Source organism: Ptychodera flava, chromosome 3, assembly GCF_041260155.1.
Source record: "Ptychodera flava strain L36383 chromosome 3, AS_Pfla_20210202, whole genome shotgun sequence".
Lineage (NCBI taxonomy): Eukaryota > Metazoa > Hemichordata > Enteropneusta > Ptychoderidae > Ptychodera > Ptychodera flava.
This window is the reverse complement of record NC_091930.1, coordinates 38,538,701-38,547,337: the sequence shown is the minus strand read 5'-3', so window position 1 is coordinate 38,547,337 and position 8,637 is coordinate 38,538,701.

The following is an 8,637-nucleotide window of genomic DNA, read 5'->3' as shown; positions in this document are numbered from 1 at the left end:
GTATGTATGTATGTATGTATGTATGTATGTATGTATGTTTTTTTGTATGTATGTATGTATGTATGTATGTATGTATGTATGTATGTATGTATGTATGTATGTATGTATGTATGTATGTATGTATGTATGTATGTATGTATGTATGTATGTATGTATGTATGTATGTATATGTATGTATTGTATGTATGTATGTATGTATGTATGTACGTATGTACGTACGTACGTACGTATGTATGTATGTATGTATGTATGTATGTATGTATGTATGTATTTATGTATGTATGTATGTATGTATGTATGTATGTATGTATGTATGTATGTATGTATGTATGTATGTATGTATGTAACATGTATGTATGTATGTATGTATGTATGCAGTCGAAAATGCCAAAATGGGCTAAAGAGATGGGGAAGTTGGGTACTTCAACACCACAATTTGGAAGTATCACACACTTGAGCGATTACTTTGGCAAGTTGTACCAGAAGTTAGCTTCTCAAATTGTATTTGGTAGCTGAGGTGCAAACAGAACCAAATGTTTAATTTTCACGACAGGGTTTCTCAATTTATACTTGTGTTTTGAAATCTCACCATATATCTTTTGTGTTGGTAAAATGTAACCATCAGTAGTTGTAAAGAAGTCAGTGATATTCATAGTATAATATGAAAAAATCTAAAAACTTTGTCTTGTGCTTGAAAATGATACCTTTGTAAACACAGCAACTGTCAAACATTAATCAGAGAAAACAAGAAACACATCAAATTCATGTAACACAATCATTCTGAGTGTCTGTGTAATTGGCCCTTAATTATCATACCTGCTGTTATTAATTATTTAGAGCTGTCATGCTGTTTTAACGATTTATGAAAGCAACAAGTGCGACAAAATTAGCTAGGTTTTAAAAAGCTTCACAAACCGATCACAAAGTGTGATAAAATTTTCTTCAATATCAGCGATCCTCATATAATGAAAATGAGAAAACACACAGTATGGCACAGAGTCCAACAATGCGCGATGAAACTCGTGTACATGTTATGCGTACAGATTCTTAAAAGGTGCATCATAAATGAAGTGTAAGTGAAGAGGAAAGGTGATACAGAATGGCATATTTTATTCGCTTAAACTTACGATATACGTATTAGCTGGCATTTTCTATGTCAATTGTACTACGCATCAGTATGGTAAACTTACATCAGTTGTCTGTATGTCTGCACTAATTAATTTAAAACTTGAAAATCACTGCATGTATGACTGCAGTATTTGGTTCGAAGATTCACTCTGAGTCAGATACAGGGTTTGGTTACAACTAACGTAATAATTCCAAAATATATGTAAAAGTGAGGGTGAAGATTTAAACAGTGGCTTAGGTCAACAATTCTTTAGCTTGAAGCTATCTTAAGTAGAAATGATGCATTTTTCTATTCTAATGTTTGTAACAATATTTCTTCAAATCCGCTTAGCTTTGGTACCTTGAATGTTCTGATGATTAGAAATGTGTAGAATTTGTGATTGTTCAGGGCAGAATTAAGAAAAATATCTTTATTTATGATATTTCACTCTTTTCTGTTGATAATTAATTATTTTCATATTTGGCACACACGTTGGCAGCGACATTGTTCACACACGCACGAAATTTGTATATTTACATTATTGAGAGTGTAATGTAGGTCTCAATAGAGTTTTGTGGGTTGACCTTATTATTAAATGCCAAAATGCTGACATTCGCAAAATATGCTGGTGTAATATTTTTCAAAAATTATTCGTAGGTTCCTAAGGGGATACAATATTGACTTTCGCAAATTCCTATGAAATTCGCATGTTTAGGGCAATTTGCAACATGCTTTTTCCGAAATATGAATCCAACAGCTTTCAAATGAAGTATACAGGTTCCTTTGCTTGAATGTTTTCTCTTTCGTTTTTATGATGATGAAATTTAAACAATCCTTTCTAATTTTAGTTATAAAAGTAAAGATCTGTTTCAGTTATGTCTAAGTTTGATCTTGGGTAGATTTGACTGGTTAAGCTCTGGAAGAAATATTGTTGATTGCACTGTATATCGATTGTAATAGCCATACAAAGCAGAATCCATGAAAGTTTAATTTTTATCACTTTTTTCTATTTTCAGTATAAAATTTCTTATCAGAAACTAAACATCGGATTAAGTTGAAATTATTTTATTCGAAGGTTCACAGAAGTTTTGTGACACATGATATCTCTTAAGAATTTAATAAATGATATAAAAGTTTGAGACTAGCGAAATGTTATTTTGAGAAATGTGAGAACCTTGTAAATTCATTCGTTATCTGGTTTAAATAAATGCATTATCTGTACATAGAACCTACATACCAACAACTGTTGCAAAACATACTGAATTTTAAACCATTACTGCAAGAAAATTTGTACAGATACCTTCAAAAATCACAGAGACGAAAACTTAGAAATATATGGTAATTTGGCGAGATAAACCAGAAAAAAAATGAACTTCAAATGAGAAAATAACCATTATCTCTGATTCCCTTATTTGGTTTAAACATCAACAACGTAACTTACCATATTTGATGAATGGATGTGGCGGATCGCGCCTCCCAGCACTGCTGCTATCGGCTGCTATGATTAGAAAATCGACATTATAAGAACTAATGTGTCTGCATTCTGCGACAGTATGACTTAAACTAGCCAGCCACTGAACGCCCCAGAGAAAATGAGGTTCCGCATTTCGGAAACGCAGTTTTTCAAACGTCTCGGCGACTGTTTACACAAATCATTTTGCCAATGAGCGCCAGGTCGCGGATAGGTAAATTCACAAGGACCCTTTTGATCTTCTCAAGATTCAGTAACTGTCATTTTTTTTCGCAAAGTGGTCATCATCCATTCTCACTCATGCAGATGCACATAAACAGTTAACCTTTTCACTGGCTTTATCTTCTTACGTCGACTCTTCGTGTTTTACGGTTTATCTACCCTATACATTTAGTTGTCAAAAAAGAAACGCCCAATAAGCGGGTACAAACGTATGCATGGAAAATAAACGCTTAATGTAATCACAGACTAGAACAACATTTTATGGAAAGCAGTCAAAACATATAGCACTAACAAACTGGCTTGCCACTAATTCAGAATCGAAGCTACTTGCAATATGGAAGCCGACGAAATCACGATCACAGAAATGTTGTGTCAGCTGCATGACAAAATCAGAACACTGTATGGACGAAGTTTAAAACTTAAAGGACACGCCTTTTTTTAAGAATTCATATACCGTCTAGATAAGTGCTTACCACAGGGAGAAGTAGGAATTTCACATAGCCTCAGGTGATATCTGTTGTATGTCGAACAGCTCCATTGTAATTTTTTTGCAAACGGGAGTGCCACTTGCTTTTACTAACAACAAGAAGAGAGAGAGTCAACATTTTTTGCAAGTATATTTCGGAGAACTGGTTCAGTACCGGTCAGCTGAAGAGTCACAGTTCGGTTCTTAAGTTAGATTAATAACACCCTTAGCTCTAGCTTACAACATAGTCTGAATAAACTTGAAGTCATTTTAGGCTATTTAAAAATTGAGACTTTTCTTTGCCTAACAAATTAATTAAATTGCATCGTGAGTCCGCGTTACAAGCCACAAGGCCTATAACATTTAGCAAAAGTTATGATGATCAAGTTTATCGCTACTGAAATAAGAGCAATGGTGCAGTGAGAAACCCGAACTTCGCTCTTTTATATTTACTTTCACAAGCATTGTAATTTTTTTCAACCCTGCAGTGCGACCAGAAAATGCCGCAAGAAACTGCAAGTACCCTTCCTGTTTTCTTGCGGTTAGTAATGGCCAGCGGTACCACTGCACTAACACTTGGCCCAAGTCTGTGAATAAATTTTTTTCTGACTGCGACGAATAGGAGTTATCACTGGTTAAGGTTCATGTGATTCGGCAGAAACCATCTTTTGTTACTTCCATAGAGCATTTTACTGCCGATCAAATTCACTTCGCATATGCGCAAATACACTGCAACTTTAGATGTGGAGAGAGCGTAGTTCAGATTTTACTGTGACCAAATTTACTCAAAAGAGTTTCATACATCGAAAAGTATCATCAATGCGTTTTAAACTGCTGAAATGACTTTATTTAACATGATATCAGCAACTCGATCAAGTCAACATCAATATTGCACTGTAATGGAGGTAGAGAAAAACAGGAACATTTTTTTTCTCTGTAGAGAGGGGTTTAATGCATACAATTAACACCTAAAGCTTGTGGCAACTTTCTTAAAGAACACAAACGGACACCTGAAGCACTTCTCTGATAATACCACCAGTTCACGTTGGAGACATTTTTTCTCAAATGCATCCACTATATAGAATGGTGTGACAAATATCTATTTTCGGCCTGGTCACGTTTGTTCCAAATTTGATTGTATATTTATCTTAATGAACTGATATAACCAAAGCCAACTTGAACAGTTTGACGGCGATTTGTTGCAGTTCTGTGGCCCCTTACTCCCCCGACGATGTCCCTCAATTCTCGCCGCGAAACATCGGGGATTTTGTGCCGTAACGGCCAAGTAAATTTTTGCGTCATATTAAGGTGAAAACAAATGACCGAACTTCGGATTTTTCGACTGCTACACGGTGCAATATATTCAATGTTTCAACGTACATGAACGTTTAGTTCTACTCTATGTCATACAATTTCTGTATCGTTCACTGTCTTGTAGCGTCTAATCTAAATCCGTCTCTACAGTAGAACTCACTGAGAAGGAACTTGCCATGGCGTCTCAAACGACACTTTGTAGTAGTGTAGCAGCTTTTTTGTAGTTTACAACTTATTTATAGGCAACATGGTGTCAAACATGACCAGTGTATAGGACAAGGGGCCATTACAAATGCTGAAAAAAGCAATTTTATCCGAATACTTAGGCGTTCGTGAAAGGTGTCAAAATATTTGGCTCATCTACAGACCTTCCGTTAGGATTTTCAAACCTGCATAAGACTGTACGCAAATGTTTTTTTATTTGCGTAAAATGTATCAAAACGCGTACAACATGTAAGTTCCTATAAAGTAACTGTATGGGCGAAATCGAAAACCGGTTCAAAAGTCAATAAAAAAGTGTTCAATTAACATCAGCAGTGACAATGTATTTTCGTTTGTTAGTTTTACGCCCTTTTAATTCAGTTCTGTTCTGTTCTCTGTCAACGGTATTCATTTCGTTACTTTCTCTGTCTACTACTTTTAGACGATGTCTAAATTTGCTGCCTCAATTCTATCATTGGTGCTCTGAAGTCAAATTCGCAAAGTTTTGGCCCTTCCATGGTTATCACCATCAGATCATTTATCACATCTTAACTCAGACAACTACGTTTCGATGTTTTAATCCTGTTTTGGGTACAGAACCCACGTTCACATGGGACAGATGAGACGGAAACTTCGGCTGCAATTATGGCCCACTTTGTCGCCATGGAAACATGGAAACGTTGACACACCACTGCTGCTCGATGGCTGGCTACCTTCGCTGGTTTGCTTGATTGACGTCTCTTCTACTTTCACTTTTTTCGATGGTGCAAATAAACTGTCGATGGTCTTATGTTTTGACATATCTTGGAAGTACTGACTAAACCGTAGACAGCAATTGGAAAAACTACCGTACCACCCTGATCAAAAGTGTAGGCCTACATGTGTAAGCATCAGGCACAACGGAAAAAAGACTATTTTTTGAAATAATGACGAACTGTATTGAACATATTACATTTTATTGGTACAGCCTTGTAGGAAACAATTGATGCGACATTTGTATTGGTACAGCCTTGTAGGAAACAATTGATGCGACGTGATTTACAGGATGTAGGACAAAATGTTACAAAATTCATGAATATTTTTTATCAGGAAACATTTAATTCTCAGTCATGGATAAACTACGCATCGGAGGGAAACCAGGTGTGCTCATGTCTTTGTTACCGAAACTGCGTTTTTGTCAATGCGTATCGGATTACGCTGACGTCATTTTACTTTGCCTACTGCTTATGCGTGAAATGCGCAGGATTTAGCGTTAACGGAAGCTCTAATCTAGTATTACTAGTATTAGTGGATGTGTTTTAATCCAAACCAGGCCAGTTTCTATGAGGGGAAAAGTTGGAATCGATAAATTTAAGAGCAAAGGTTTTTTCACAAACTGTCGTGTGACCTCGATGATCTTTGACCTAGAATATGCACATTTGCCTATAAATCAGTAACCACAAGTTCTATACCCTACAAATTCGGTATGTTGGGGGACCTTATGGCGCCACATCCTGTACCTCATTAACTATGTGCATATCTAATTCTTGGCCAGCCAATAGCATTTGAGGTTTGATTTTGGTACAGAGGGATTAATACGGGAATGTAGTTTTTTGCCAAAATATCATGTGACCCTAATCAACATTGACCTCGGTTTTACAATAAATTAATGAATCAGTTACCACATATGCTAATGCCTTTATATTTGATGAGATGAACTACATATAGGCATCACATCAAAAACCTACTTAAATATTCACATAGCTAAATCTGGGCTAACCAAAGAACTAAAGGTCTGATTTTTGGTATACATGGATAAATTTGGGAACTAATTTTCTTGCCAACATCCTCAAGAGACCCAAACGATCTTTGACCTCGATTTTACAAATATTATTGATTATCATTCTGGTACCTTTTGCCAGTGTTTGCAATTATTTGGGTCCACTTGAAGCCGCTTGCAGCTTTTAATATCTCGTGTTTTTACTCAATTTTCTTCAAACAATTCTTTCGATGAAATTACTTGTCAAATGCATGCAGGAATCACATTTACTTCCGATCGAATTGCTAATTGTTCAAATTCATTGCTCTTCGTCAATTCAACATTTAAGCATTTTTCAATATATGTCCATGGAATGTAAAAAATGCATCTTTTTAACAAATCATATTAAATCATACGTATAATTACCATGCAAAAATGATTTATTGTAATCAATTGATTTTAACAGTGCTAAAAAGATGTGTTTTTTGATGTGTTGAGATTTTTCCTGTTGACAAACCTTGCCGAGAGATAGGTTTACACATTTCGCGATATTTCAAAAATTCTGTCTGATTTTTTTGTGATGTTGAAATCGTCCGATGCTGTTGTCAACTACTTGCGATGTTCAAAAAGTATGGACCGTGAATTTCGCCTGCTTTAAAATTGACGAGATGCAGAATAAGGAAGGCGGAGAGCGACGAAATGTCCTTCAATATGTACTTATGGTGAAGACGGTGTGAAAATATCGCCAACAAATCACGTTCGATTTGCCGACTGACAAATCCTATGGTAGTCAAAGAAGGACTCGGAAAATGTATCTACATCGCACAAAGTTAGATTTTGCGGTTCCGTAAAGCGCGTTTTAGTGCAACGGTTACACAAATCACTGCCACATTGCGAACACATTCGAAATAGCGCAAGATGTGCGATAAATTTGCGCCAAAGCACTTTTAATAAATAATATGGGTTCATATAAAGCGCACATATATCCACTATTTTTTATTCCCCCTGGTCACCGAATTTGATACTACTCAACTCCCTTGGGAGCAAATAACAGCTCACATGTGCAGTTAATCAGTGCAGCAGAGGTTAAACGCACACATTATTAACCACTGTCCAGTTACCCATCACTATTGGTCGGGGGAAAAGCAACGAGGAATAGAGTGTCTTGCTCAAGGACAAAACACCATTAGCCATGTCGGGGTTCGAACTCACCATCCTGAGATCTTGCTTCTACTGCTATAGCCACTGACCCATGATGTCTGCTTTAGGTCTGAATGTGATAAAGTTGTGTAAATTATCATTATTTAGTTGTTTACGACGCTTGAATTTCAATATTGTACACTGTACCTCTCCCTTCTCCTTCTTCTTTCGTAACTTTTTTGCTCACCTACAATTCAAAACTGATTGATGTATACTTCTAAAACATGCAAGACTGATGGGTACATACGAGAACTCGTGCAAGTTACCCAGACATGTCGATTGGCAGCATGACCTGGCGGCCACTGGCGGTCATATTGCATTTTCAAAAACCTAAAAATGGCTTCTCCAGATGAAATGGAGGTCAAGTTGATTTGGAATTGTTTGTATAGCAAGCATGGCCTAAGGTCTTTACATTTTGCAAATAAAATCGCGTGCGGTCAGGTGACCTTGTATTTTCAAAAAAAACACTATTTAAATCTTTAAAAATCTTCTTCCCCAGAACCAATACACCGATTGAACTGAAATTTTACACGTATCATCTATAGAGTGAGAAATTCCGAGGCATTTGGATCGGTCATGTGTTTTGGCTGCCATATTGGAATTTGCGACAATCAAATTTGAACTTAAAAATCTCCTCAAGAACCAACACATCATTTTATTAGAAATTTCACTTGTATCATCTTAAATGTGAGTACTATCAAGTTTGCGACATGCGTTTCCATCGGTCTTGGTCTGGCAGCCATATTGTTTCTGCAAAAAAACTGCGATACCACCTGAATAATATCAAAAATCTTCTTCAGAACCAACATACCGTTTGAACTAAAATGCGATCGTCATATTGATTTGTCACGTGCTATGGCAGCCATATTGGTTTCACAAAAACCTACAATAACCAACAGATGACAATCAAAATTCTT